This window comes from Schistocerca cancellata, chromosome 1, assembly GCF_023864275.1.
Source record: "Schistocerca cancellata isolate TAMUIC-IGC-003103 chromosome 1, iqSchCanc2.1, whole genome shotgun sequence".
NCBI lineage: Eukaryota > Metazoa > Arthropoda > Insecta > Orthoptera > Acrididae > Schistocerca > Schistocerca cancellata.
The window spans coordinates 862866541-862881097 of record NC_064626.1 but is presented as its reverse complement, the minus strand read 5'-3'; positions in this window follow the sequence as shown (position 1 = coordinate 862881097).

Here is a 14557-nt window from a genome sequence, read left to right as displayed (position 1 = left end):
CATTTTTTCGCGTGCAAGGGGAGCTTCCCGAACCACACGCACTGTTGCCCGGTGAAGTGGAGGTCGTCTACAGCATCAGATGACCGTTACATGATGCAACAGGCAAGAAAGAACTCACGTGAGACAGCGGTTTAACAGGACTGCGAAACATGCAATCTCGCGCTCCACAGTGGCTCGGCGACTGCATGGGATTGGCCTCTTTGGCCAACGACCAGTACGTTATGTTCCGTTGACTCCTGTATTTAGGTGGCACCGCTTGCAATGGTGGCAAGAGCATAGAGACTGGAACAACGAGGTGTGATGTCAGATGCTCTTCTGAACAGTCAACGTTACTCTACCAGTACTGCTTCCCCAAGTGCTTCTTTTCAGGGCTGCATTCGGCCCTCGCTTCATTTTTATGGATGATGTTGCGCGACCGAAGCAGCTGAAATCGCTTAATAAAGGCAAGGCCTCCGCTCCAGATTGTATACCAGTCAGGTTCATCTCAGAGTATTCTGATAAAATAGCTCCATATTTAGCAATTATATACAATCACTCGCTCACAGAATGTTCCTTACCTAAAGACTGGAAAATTGCTCGAGTCACACCAATACCCAAAAAGGGAAGTAGGAGTAATCCGCTGAATTACAGGCCTATATCACTAACGTTGATTTGCAGTAGGGTTTTGGAACGTAAACTGTATTCGAACATTATGAAGTACCTCGAAGAAGACGATTTATTGACTCATATTCAGCACTGTTTTAGAAAATATCGTTCTTGCGAAACACAGCTAGCTCTTTATACTCATGAAGTAATAAGTGCTATCGACAGGGGATGTCAAATTGATTCCATATTTTTATATTTCCAGAAGGCTTTCGACACCGTTCCTCACAAGCGTCTTCTAACCAAACTGCGTGCCTACGGAGTATCGCCTCAGCTGTGCGACTGGATTCGTGATTTCCTGTCAGAAAGGTCACAGTTCGTAGTAATGGACGGAAAGTCATCGAGTAAAACAGAAGTAATATCCGGCGTTCCCCAAGGAAGTGTTATAGGACCTCCATTGTTCCTGATCTATATTAACGACATGGGAGACAATCTGAGTAGCCGTCTTAGATTGTTTTCAGATGATGCTGTCATCTACCGTCTTGTAAAGCCATCATATGATCAAAACGACTTGCAAAATGATTTAGATGTCTGTGTGGTGCGGTAAGTGAGAATTAACCCTGAATAAGGAAAAGTGTGAAGTTATTCACATGAGTACTAAAAGAAATCAGCTAAATTTCCATTACGCGATAAGTCACACAAATCTGAAGGCTTAAATTCAACTAAATACTTAGGGATTACAATTACAAATAAACTAAATTGGAACGATGACCTAGATAATATTGTGGGTAGAGCAAAACAAAGACTGCGATTCATTGGCAGAACGCTTAGAAGGTCTACTAAAGAGACTGCTTACACCACGCTTGTCCGCACTATTCTGGAGTATTGCTGTGCGGTGTGGGATCCGCATCAGGTGGTACTGACGGATGACATTTAAAAAGTACAGAGAAGGGTAGCTCGTTTCGTATTATCGCGAAATAGAAGAGATAGTGTCACAGACGTCATACGTGAATTGGAGTGGCAATCATTAAAACAAAGGCGTTTTTGGTTGCGACGGAATCTTCTCATGAAATTTCAATCACCAGTTTTCTCCTCCGATTGAGAAAACATTCTGTTGGTAACCACTTACATAGGGAGACATGATCATCACGATAAAATAAATCAGGGCTTGCACACCAAAATTTAAGTACTCGTTTTTCCCGCGTGCCGTTCGAGAGTGGAACAGTAGAGACAGCTTGAAGGTGGTTCATTGAACCCTCTGCCAGGCACTTTACTGTGAATATCAGAGTAATCACGTGGATGTAAATGTAGACCTCATCGAACTGCGCAGGTGGGGGACTCTTGGAACGGAAGGATATTCGGTGAATAGAACAGCCTACCCCTTCCCTGCGGTTGGAAGACGTGTGGCAGCACGCCCACATGCACCACACCCAGGAGTTGTCAATCACGCTGGTGGACGATTGGAACGCCCTGTCACAAAACCTCCTTCCCAACCACGGGGCGAGCATGAGAGCAGGTTGCAGAGCATGCATTGGTGTCGTTGGTGACAATCATAAATTGCGTTTAATTCAGCGTAATAGTGGTCTTTGAATAAAAGTTTCATATCTGTTCATCTCATCGCGTATTTTTCAGTAACCTTCTATACTACACTACACTAAACTGCGGAAGTTCTTTCTGTGTATGGTCAAAGTTTCAAGGAGCTATGTTACTTGGCAGTGACACATCATGCGAAAGTTACTTTTGTCCTTAAAGTTTCCACGACTGAGCGCGTAGCTGCAGTATGGCTTCAAATGGCTCTGAGCACTACGGGACTTAACTTCTGAGGTCATCAGTCCCCTAGCACTTAGAACTACTTAAACCTAACTAACCTAAGGACATCACACACATCCATGCCCGAGGCAGGATTCGAACCTGCGTCAATAGCAGTCGCGCGGTTCCAGACTGTAGCGCCTAGCTGCAGTATGCATTAAGGCATCAGCATATCTCTGTGTCCTACAAAAATATAAAAAGCTTCCAGAATAAGATTTTCATTCTGTAGTGGAGTGTGCGCTGATATGAAACTTCCTGGCAGATTAAAACTGTTACCAGACCGAGGCCGGCCGCGGTGGTCTAGCGGTTCTGGCGCTGCAGTCCGGAACCGCGGGACTGCTACGGTCGCAGGTTCGAATCCTGCCTCGGGCATGGGTGTGTGTGATGTCCTTAGGTTAGTTAGGTTTAAGTAGTTCTAAGTTCTAGAGAACTTATGACCTAAGATGTTGAGTCCCATAGTGCTCAGCGCCATTTGAACCATTTTACCAGACCGAGGCTCGAACTCGGGACCTTTGCCTTTTGCGTGCTTCGTAGAGAATTTGCCCGCGAAAGACGAAGTCGCGAGTTCGAGTTTCGGTCCGGCACACAGTTTTAATCTGCTAGAATGTTTCATATAAAAAGCTGTTAACTTTTGACCTGAAAAAGAAACGTGTACAAACGCTTATACTTCCAACTGTTGATTGCAGCGATGTTATCCTGCGAAGTCTTTCCCAATAAAGCTTGCGGCACCTGGAACTGATTATAGACGCATGTGTTCGATATGTCTGTGACGTTTGACTCTTTTATCTTGTTTCACCATTATATGCCCAGCTGTCCTGGCTGCGTGCAAACAAGCGCAAAGATTTCCTTACACATTGCCTTCTCTGCTGTCTTATCAGGGTACCCTGTCCCTCACATCTCCACTTGACTTTGACGCTTCTGCCTGAATAACACGGCAGAAACCCCCGTTCTAATCAGAGCAAAATGCTTTCTGTCCCACTTCGTCACTCAGCCACTTCTTCGAAGTCCTTTTCGGTACGCACTTCTTACCCCTTTACATTCTTCTTTCAGACCAGATGGTCCTCATTTCCCATTGCTCTTAATAGTACAGTCTACCTAATTTCTCATCTTCAGAACTGGCTACATAACAAAATATCAGTTTTGTATACCTATAAATACTCTTTGTACATGCCACTATCACTATTACTGTTACTATTATTATTATTATTATTTCTTTCTTGTCTCAGACGTTATGTCTGGTTAAAAATGGAATGTGACGCGGACCTTGATCAAGCGTGACTTCCTTTTAACTGTACGGTATATGTTACATTGCATTTAGGAACTTTCAGGTAATTGAACAAGTGTCAATAATTGTTGTATGTATAAGTTTGGATGTAGCTGTATTGCATTGATATACTGGTGGATATTGTGTGGTATGACTCCTGTAGTTGATAGTAAAATTGGTATAATGTCAACTTTATCATGATGCCACATGTCCTCGACTTCCTCACCCAGTTGGATGTATTTTTCTATTTTTTCTCCTGTTTTCTTTTGCATATTTGCTGTATTGGGTATAGATGCTGTATTGGGTATAGATATTTAGAAAAGTTGTGTAAATTTGTTCTTTTAATTGGTGAATATGATGTCAGGTTTGTTATGTGGTGTTGTTTTATCTGTTATAATGGTTCTGTTCCAGTATAATTTGTATTCATCGTTCTCCAGTACATTTTGTGGTGCATACTTGTATGTGGGAACATATTGTTTTATAAGTTTATGTTGTAAGGCAAGCTGTTGATGTATTATTTTTGCTACATTGTCATGTCTTCTGGTGTATTCTGTATTTGCTAGTATTATACATCCGCTTGTGATGTGATCTACTGTTTCTATTTGTTGTTTGCAAAGTCTGCATTTATCTGTTGTGGTATTGGGATCTTTAATAATATGCTTGCTGTAATATCTGGTGTTTATTGTTTGATCCTGTATTGCAATCATGAATCCTTCCGTCTCACTGTATATATTGCCTTTTCTTAGCCATGTGTTGGATGCGTCTTGATCGATGTGTGGCTGTGTTAGATGATACGGGTGCTTGCCATGTAGTGTTTTCTTTTTCCAATTTACTTTCTTCATATCTGTTGATGTTATGTGATCTAAAGGGTTGTAGAAGTGGTTATGAAATTGCAGTGGTGTAGCCGATGTATTTATATGAGTGATTGCTTTGTGTATTTTGCTAGTTTCTGCTCGTTCTATAAAGAATTTTTTTAAATTGTCTACCTGTCCATAATGTAGGTTTTTTATGTCGATAAATCCCCTTCCTCCTTCCTTTCTGCTTAATGTGAATCTTTCTGTTGCTGAATGTATGTGGTGTATTCTATATTTGTGGCATTGTGATCGTGTAAGTGTATTGAGTGCTTCTAGGTCTGTGTTACTCCATTTCACTACTCAAAATTAGTAGGTCAATATTGGTATAGCATAAGTATTTATAGCTTTTGTCTTGTTTCTTGCTGTCAATTCTGTTTTCAGTATTTTTGTTAGTCTTTGTCTATATTTTTCTTTTAGTTCTTCTCTAATATTTGTATTATCTATTCCCATTTTTGTCTGTATCCTAGATATTTATAGGCATCTGTTTTTTCCATCGCTTCTGTGCAGTCGCTGTGGTTATCCAATATGTAATCTTCTTGTTTAGTGTGTTTTCCCTTGACTATGCTATTTTTCTTACATTTGTCTGTTCCAAAAGCCATATTTATATCATTGCTGAATACTTCTGTTATCTTTAGTAATTGGCTGAGTTGTTGATTTGTTGCTGCCAGTAGTTTTAGATCATCCATGTATAGCAAATGTGTGATTTTGCGTGGGTATGTTCCAGTAATATTGTATCCATAATTTGTATTATTTAGCATGTTGGATAGTGGGTTCGGAGCAAGGCAGAACCAGAAAGGACTTAATGAGTCTCCTTTGTATATTCCACACTTAATCTGTATTGGCTGTGATGTGATATTATTTGAATTTGTTTGGATATTAAGTGTGGTTTTTCAATTTTTCACTACTATGTTTAGGAACTGTATCAATTTAGGATCTACTTTGTTTATTTCCAATATTTGTAGTAACCATGAGTGGGGAACACTATCAAAAGCTTTTTGGTGATCAATGTATGCATAGTGTAGCGACCTTTGTTTAGTTTTAGCTTGATATGTCACCACTTTATCTATTATCAGTTGCTCTTTACATCCTCGTGCTCCTTTGCAACAGCCTTTTTGTTCTGCATTTATAATTTTGTTCTGTGTTGTATGTGTCATTAATTTCTGTGTAATGACTGAAGTTAATATTTTGTATATTGTTGGTAGGCATGTTATGGGGCGATATTTTGCTGGGTTTGCTGTGTCTGCTTGATCTTTAGGTTTCAGATAAGTCATTCCATGTGTAAGTGTATCAGGGAATGTGTATGGGTCTGCAATGTAATTGTTAAATAATTTAGTTAGATGTGAATGTGTTGAGGTGAACTTCTTTAGCTAGAAATTTGCTATTTTATCTTTTCCAGGGGCTTTCCAATTGTGAGTAGAATTAATTGCCTGGGTGACTTCATGTTGCAAAATTATCACTTCAGGCATTTGTGGTATCATCTTGTATGTATCTGTTTCTGCTTCTATCCTCCGTGCATGCCTGTTATGTTGTACTGGGTTTGACCATATGTTGCTCCAGAAGTGTTCCATGTCTGTTACGTTTGGTGGATTGTCTATTTTAATGTGTGTGTTATCTATTGTCTGGTAAAATTTCTTTTGGTTTGTGTTGAATGTTTGGTTTTGTTTCCTTCTATTTTCACTTTTTTTGTATCTTTTAAGCCGTTAGGCCAATGCTTGTAATTCCCTGCTTCTTTTCATCTAAATGCTCTATCGCTTCTTCTTGTGAGATTTTAGCTAACCTTTTTCGTTTTTTTCTGACATTTCATTTCTTATAAATTGTGTTAGCTGTCCGATGTCTCTTCTTAGTTTTTCTAATCTGATCTGTAGCCTGTGTTGCCATACTGGTTTTGTGGGTTTCTTCTGTGTGTTGGTTGGTTCTGATCTCTGCCTAGTGTGTATATTTAGTGTAGTGAGTGCTCCTATATAAACCAGTAGTTGTAACTCTTGCATAGTTGTGTTTTCATTTATTTTGTTGTGTATGATTGTGTTGATAGTTGTTATTGTTGTTTCGACAAGTGGGTTATTTGGCGGTCTATGCAAGAATGGTCTAATGTCTGTATTTGTGTCTTTGTATTCTATATATGTCAGCTGAAATTTTTCTTCTGTATCTAACATGTGTGCCACTTCGTGTTCTATTTGTGCTTGTTCTGGTGGCTGTCTGAAGATTTCGTTTTCCTCTGACTGATTAATTGATGCGTGTTGTTCTTTGTTTGTTTGCTATGGGATGTTTGAGTCCATTATTGTATTTTCTTCTTCTTCTGATTGCAGATTATTTTGTTCCAGTATTTGTTGTACTTGTTGTTTGATGTTTTCTAATTCTGACTGGAGTATCCTGTTATTTTTTATTATTACATGGATCTGATCAGCTAGTCGTTGTTCTGTTGAAAATTTTAATTCTGGGTATCTGTTATAAATGTTGTGTATACATGTGATCTGTATCCATTTATGTTGCTTCCTAGGTTTGTTGCTTGGTAATAACAGAACATGAGGTGTCGATTAACTTCATCTGACCATCTCATCCTCTGTCTTTGTTTTCCTTCTAGGGTGGTTGCAGGAAGCATATCCTGCAAAACACCTCTATTTGGATTTGAATCATTTTCCAGTTGGCTAGCAGTGTCGTTACCATTGTGGGCGGGCATAGGGTTCAAGCGTCGTCCCCGACCATGACGGCGCTTGTCCGAGGCTTCTTTAGTTCTGTCCTGAACCAACTAATCACACTAAAGGGGGGGTTAGCCCTATTAGTGGTTTGTTCTTTTCATCGCCTTTTACGACTGGCAGAACATACCGGAGGCCTCTTCTTTTCCTGGGCCTCCACGGGGTTTATTATTATTATTATTATTATTATTATTATTATTATTATTATTTTATGTATGAGCCACTATGGATTCCGGTCATTTGAACTGTTTATCCTTTCCTGTCGTCCACGTTTCTCTTGTAATTTCTCAATATCTGTCTCTTCTTTCTTCTGTTTAAGTGGCTCCAGCCTTCTTATTAGGTTTTCCACGGAAACCTTCAAGTCTTGTAATTTCTTTTGATGGTGACCATTTCTCATTGACTTGTGGAGTAATTCAGAATTCGGCCATGTCTCTTCCATCTTCTTTGGACCACGTTTTATCCATTTACATTTTACTGAAGTAAGTAAGCAATCTTTTTATCATTCTGTTTGGAATGAACATTTGGATGTGATTATATTCTTCGTTTCCTAATCATCTCTGTAATTTTTTCGATGTATGTATGAACTTCACTATTATGACGTTCCCTGTATTGTTTTGCTCTTTAACTGGCTGCAAAAGTTTCCTTTGTACTTCTATTTTTGTGACTTCCTATGCTTCCATCATCACCTTTTTGTTTAGATTTAAACATTCAGTTGTATAAAGTGTTTAACCTTAGCATTGAGAGATATGATTTCTTATTCTATACATTCTTAGGTATTGCGCTGTTTTCCTCTTATTAACTCTTGCATTAATGACTTCTTCCTCCGAAATGTCATGTACAACTACTTCTCCTAGATACTATTAGTTCTTTCAAATTTTCCGTTGTTAGTTTTCACTACCCTGTAGGCTGACATAATATTTGTCACGAATTTGATTTTCTCAAAGGGCATATTATTATTGTTATTTCTCTCCCCTCTCAGACGCCACGTCTGGTCAAAGATGGAAAGTGACGCGGACCTTGATGAAGTGTGACTTCCTTTTAACTGTACGGTATATTTTACATTGCATTTAGGAACTTTCGGGTAATTGAACAAGTGTTAATAATTACAAATTTCTGTAGTTGTATGTATAAGTTTGGATGTAGCTGTATTGTATTGATATACTGGTGGATATTGTGTGGTATGACTCCTGTAGTTGATAGTATAATTGGTATAATGTCAACTTTATCCTGATGCCACATGTCCTTGACTTCCTCAGCCAGTTGGATGTATTTTTCAATTTTTTCTCCTGTTTTCTTCTGTATATTTGTTGTATTGGGTATGGATATTTCGATTAGTTGTGTTAATTTCTTGTTTTTATTGGTGAGTATGATGTCAGGTTTGTTATGTAGTGTTGTTTTATCCATTATAGTGGTTCTGTTCCAGTATAATTTGTATTCATCATTCTCCAGTGCATTTTGTGGTGCATACTTGTATGTGGGAACGAGTAGTTTTATTAGTTTATTTTGTATGGCAAGTTGTTGATGTATTATTTTTGCTACATTGTCATGTCTTCTGGTGTATTCTGTATTTGCTAGTATTATACATCCGCTTGTGATGTGATCTACTGTTTCTATTTGTTGTTTGCAAAGTCTGCATTTATCTGTTGTGGTATTGGGATCTTTAATAATATGCTTGCTGTAATATCTGGTGTTTATTGTTTGACCCTGTATTGCAATCATGAATCCTTCCATCTTACTGTATATATTGCCTTTTCTTAGCCATGTGTTGGATGCATCTTGATCGATGTGTGGCGGTGTTAGGTGATACGGGTGCTTGCCATGTAGTGTTTTCTTTTTCCAATTCACTTTCTTCGTATCTGTTGAGGTTATGTTATCTAAAGGGTTGTAGAAGTGGTTACGAAATTCCAATGGTGTAGCCGATGTATTTATATGAGTTATTGCTTTGTGTATTTTGCTAGTTTCTGCTCGTTCTATAAACAATTTTCTTAAATTGTCTACCTGTCCGTAATGTAGGTTTTTTATGTCGATAAATCCCCTTCCTCCTTCCTTTCTGCTTAATGTGAATCTTTCTGTTGCTGAATGTATGTGATGTATTCTATATTTGTGGCGTTGTGATCGTGTAAGTGTATTGAGTGCTTCTAGGTCTGTGTTACTCCATTTTACCTACTCCAAATTAGTAGGTCAATATTGGTATAGCATAAGTATTTATAGCTTTTGTCTTGTTTCTTGCTGTCAATTCTGTTTTCAGTATTTTTATTAGCCTTTGTCTATTTTTTCTTTTAGTTCTTCCTTAATATTTGTATTATCTATTCCTATTTTTTGTCTGTATCCTAGATATTTATAGGCATCTGTTTTTTCCATCGCTTCTATGCAGTCGCTGTGGTTATCCAATATGTAATCTTCTTGTTTAGTGTGTTTTCCCTTGACTATGCTATTTTTCTTACATTTGTCTGTTCCAAAAGCCATATTTGTATCATTGCTGAATACTTCTGTTATCTTTAGCAATTGGTTGAGTTGTTGATTTGTTGCTGCCAGTAGTTTTAGATCATCCATGTATAACAAATGTGTTATTTTGTGTGGGTATGTTCCAGTAACATTATATCCATAATTTGTATTATTTAGCATGTTGGATAGTGGGTTCGGAGCAAGGCAGAACCAGAAAGGACTTAATGAGTCTCCTTTGTATATTCCACACTTAATCTGTATTGGCTGTGATGTGATATTATTTGAATTTGTTTGGATATTAAGTGTGGTTTTTCAATTTTTCACTACTATGTTTAGGAACTGTATCAATTTAGGATCTACTTTGTTTATTTCCAATATTTGTAGTAACTATGAGTGGGGTACACTATCAAAAGCTTTTTGGTGATCAATGTATGCATAGTGTAGCGACCTTTGTTTAGTTTTAGCTTGATATGTCACCTCTTTATCTATTATCAGTTGATCTTTACATCCTCGTGCTCCTTTGCAGCAGCCTTTTTGCTCTTCATTTATAATTTTGTTCTGTGTTGTATGTGTCATTAATTTCTGTGTAATGACTGAAGTTAATATTTTGTATATTGTTGGTAGGCATGTTATGGGGCGATATTTTGCTGGGTTTGCTGTGTCCGCTTGATCTTTAGGTTTCAGACAAGTTATCCCTTGTGTAAGTGTATCAGGGAATGTGTATGGGTCTGCAATGTAATTGTTAAATAATTTAGTTGGAAGTGAATGTGTTGAGGTGAATTTCTTTAGCCACAAATTTGCTATTTTATCATTTCCAGGGGCTTTCCAATTGTGAGTAGAATTAATTGCTCGGGTGACTTCATGTTGCAAAATTATCACTTCAGGCATTTGTGTATCATCTTGTATGAATCTGTTTCTGCTTGTATCCACCGTGCGTGTCTGTTATGTTGTACTAGGTTTGACCATATGTTGCTCCAGAAGTGTTCCATGTCTGTTACGTTTGGTGGATTGTCTATTTTAATGTGTGTGCTATCTATTGTCTGGTAAAATTTCTTTTGGTTTGTGTTGAATGTTTGGTTTTGTTTCCTTCTATTTTCACTTTTTTTGTATCTTTTAAGCCGTTAGGCCAATGCTTGTAATTCCCTGCTTCTTTTCATCTAAATGCTCTATCGCTTCTTCTTGTGAGATTTTAGCTAACCTTTTTCGTTTTTTTCTGACATTTCATTTCTTATAAATTGTGTTAGCTGTCCGATGTCTCTTCTTAGTTTTTCTAATCTGATCTGTAGCCTGTGTTGCCATGCTGGTTTTGTGGGTTTCTTCTGTGTGTTGGTTGGTTCTGATCTCTGCCTAGTGTGTATATTTAGTGTAGTGAGTGCTCCTATATAAACCAGTAGTTGTAACTCTTGCATAGTTGTGTTTTCATTTATTTTGTTGTGTATGATTGTGTTGATAGTTGTTATTGTTGTTTCGACAAGTGGGTTATTTGGCGGTCTATGCAAGAATGGTCTAATGTCTGTATTTGTGTCTTTGTATTCTATATATGTCAGCTGAAATTTTTCTTCTGTATCTAACATGTGTGCCACTTCGTGTTCTATTTGTGCTTGTTCTGGTGGCTGTCTGAAGATTTCGTTTTCCTCTGACTGATTAATTGATGCGTGTTGTTCTTTGTTTGTTTGCTATGGGATGTTTGAGTCCGTTATTGTATTTTCTTCTTCTTCTGATTGCAGATTATTTTGTTCCAGTATTTGTTGTACTTGTTGTTTGATGTTTTCTAATTCTGACTGGAGTATCCTGTTATTTTTTATTATTACATGGATCTGATCAGCTAGTCGTTGTTCTGTTGAAAATTTTAATTCTGGGTATCTGTTATAAATGTTGTGTATACATGTGATCTGTATCCATTTATGTTGCTTCCTAGGTTTGTTGCTTGGTAATAACAGAACATGAGGTGTCGATTAACTTCATCTGACCATCTCATCCTCTGTCTTTGTTTTCCTTCTAGGGTGGTTGCAGGAAGCATATCCTGCAAAACACCTCTATTTGGATTTGAATCATTTTCCAGTTGGCTAGCAGTGTCGTTACCATTGTGGGCGGGCATAGGGTTCAAGCGTCGTCCCCGACCATGACGGCGCTTGTCCGAGGCTTCTTTAGTTCTGTCCTGAACCAACTAATCACACTAAAGGGGGGGTTAGCCCTATTAGTGGTTTGTTCTTTTCATCGCCTTTTACGACTGGCAGAACATACCGGAGGCCTCTTCTTTTCCTGGGCCTCCACGGGGTTTATTATTATTATTATTATTATTATTATTATTATTATTATTATTATTTTATGTATGAGCCACTATGGATTCCGGTCATTTGAACTGTTTATCCTTTCCTGTCGTCCACGTTTCTCTTGTAATTTCTCAATATCTGTCTCTTCTTTCTTCTGTTTAAGTGGCTCCAGCCTTCTTATTAGGTTTTCCACGGAAACCTTCAAGTCTTGTAATTTCTTTTGATGGTGACCATTTCTCATTGACTTGTGGAGTAATTCAGAATTCGGCCATGTCTCTTCCATCTTCTTTGGACCACGTTTTATCCATTTACATTTTACTGAAGTAAGTAAGCAATCTTTTTATCATTCTGTTTGGAATGAACATTTGGATGTGATTATATTCTTCGTTTCCTAATCATCTCTGTAATTTTTTCGATGTATGTATGAACTTCACTATTATGACGTTCCCTGTATTGTTTTGCTCTTTAACTGGCTGCAAAAGTTTCCTTTGTACTTCTATTTTTGTGACTTCCTATGCTTCCATCATCACCTTTTTGTTTAGATTTAAACATTCAGTTGTATAAAGTGTTTAACCTTAGCATTGAGAGATATGATTTCTTATTCTATACATTCTTAGGTATTGCGCTGTTTTCCTCTTATTAACTCTTGCATTAATGACTTCTTCCTCCGAAATGTCATGTACAACTACTTCTCCTAGATACTATTAGTTCTTTCAAATTTTCCGTTGTTAGTTTTCACTACCCTGTAGGCTGACATAATATTTGTCACGAATTTGATTTTCTCAAAGGGCATATTATTATTGTTATTTCTCTCCCCTCTCAGACGCCACGTCTGGTCAAAGATGGAAAGTGACGCGGACCTTGATGAAGTGTGACTTCCTTTTAACTGTACGGTATATTTTACATTGCATTTAGGAACTTTCGGGTAATTGAACAAGTGTTAATAATTACAAATTTCTGTAGTTGTATGTATAAGTTTGGATGTAGCTGTATTGTATTGATATACTGGTGGATATTGTGTGGTATGACTCCTGTAGTTGATAGTATAATTGGTATAATGTCAACTTTATCCTGATGCCACATGTCCTTGACTTCCTCAGCCAGTTGGATGTATTTTTCAATTTTTTCTCCTGTTTTCTTCTGTATATTTGTTGTATTGGGTATGGATATTTCGATTAGTTGTGTTAATTTCTTGTTTTTATTGGTGAGTATGATGTCAGGTTTGTTATGTAGTGTTGTTTTATCCATTATAGTGGTTCTGTTCCAGTATAATTTGTATTCATCATTCTCCAGTGCATTTTGTGGTGCATACTTGTATGTGGGAACGAGTAGTTTTATTAGTTTATTTTGTATGGCAAGTTGTTGATGTATTATTTTTGCTACATTGTCATGTCTTCTGGTGTATTCTGTATTTGCTAGTATTATACATCCGCTTGTGATGTGATCTACTGTTTCTATTTGTTGTTTGCAAAGTCTGCATTTATCTGTTGTGGTATTGGGATCTTTAATAATATGCTTGCTGTAATATCTGGTGTTTATTGTTTGACCCTGTATTGCAATCATGAATCCTTCCATCTTACTGTATATATTGCCTTTTCTTAGCCATGTGTTGGATGCATCTTGATCGATGTGTGGCGGTGTTAGGTGATACGGGTGCTTGCCATGTAGTGTTTTCTTTTTCCAATTCACTTTCTTCGTATCTGTTGAGGTTATGTTATCTAAAGGGTTGTAGAAGTGGTTACGAAATTCCAATGGTGTAGCCGATGTATTTATATGAGTTATTGCTTTGTGTATTTTGCTAGTTTCTGCTCGTTCTATAAACAATTTTCTTAAATTGTCTACCTGTCCGTAATGTAGGTTTTTTATGTCGATAAATCCCCTTCCTCCTTCCTTTCTGCTTAATGTGAATCTTTCTGTTGCTGAATGTATGTGATGTATTCTATATTTGTGGCGTTGTGATCGTGTAAGTGTATTGAGTGCTTCTAGGTCTGTGTTACTCCATTTTACCTACTCCAAATTAGTAGGTCAATATTGGTATAGCATAAGTATTTATAGCTTTTGTCTTGTTTCTTGCTGTCAATTCTGTTTTCAGTATTTTTATTAGCCTTTGTCTATTTTTTCTTTTAGTTCTTCCTTAATATTTGTATTATCTATTCCTATTTTTTGTCTGTATCCTAGATATTTATAGGCATCTGTTTTTTCCATCGCTTCTATGCAGTCGCTGTGGTTATCCAATATGTAATCTTCTTGTTTAGTGTGTTTTCCCTTGACTATGCTATTTTTCTTACATTTGTCTGTTCCAAAAGCCATATTTATATCATTGCTGAATACTTCTGTTATCTTTAGCAATTGGTTGAGTTGTTGATTTGTTGCTGCCAGTAGTTTTAGATCATCCATGTATAACAAATGTGTTATTTTGTGTGGGTATGTTCCAGTAACATTATATCCATAATTTGTATTATTTAGCATGTTGGATAGTGGGTTCGGAGCAAGGCAGAACCAGAAAGGACTTAATGAGTCTCCTTTGTATATTCCACACTTAATCTGTATTGGCTGTGATGTGATATTATTTGAATTTGTTTGGATATTAAGTGTGGTTTTTCAATTTTTCACTACTATGTTTAGGAACTGTATCAA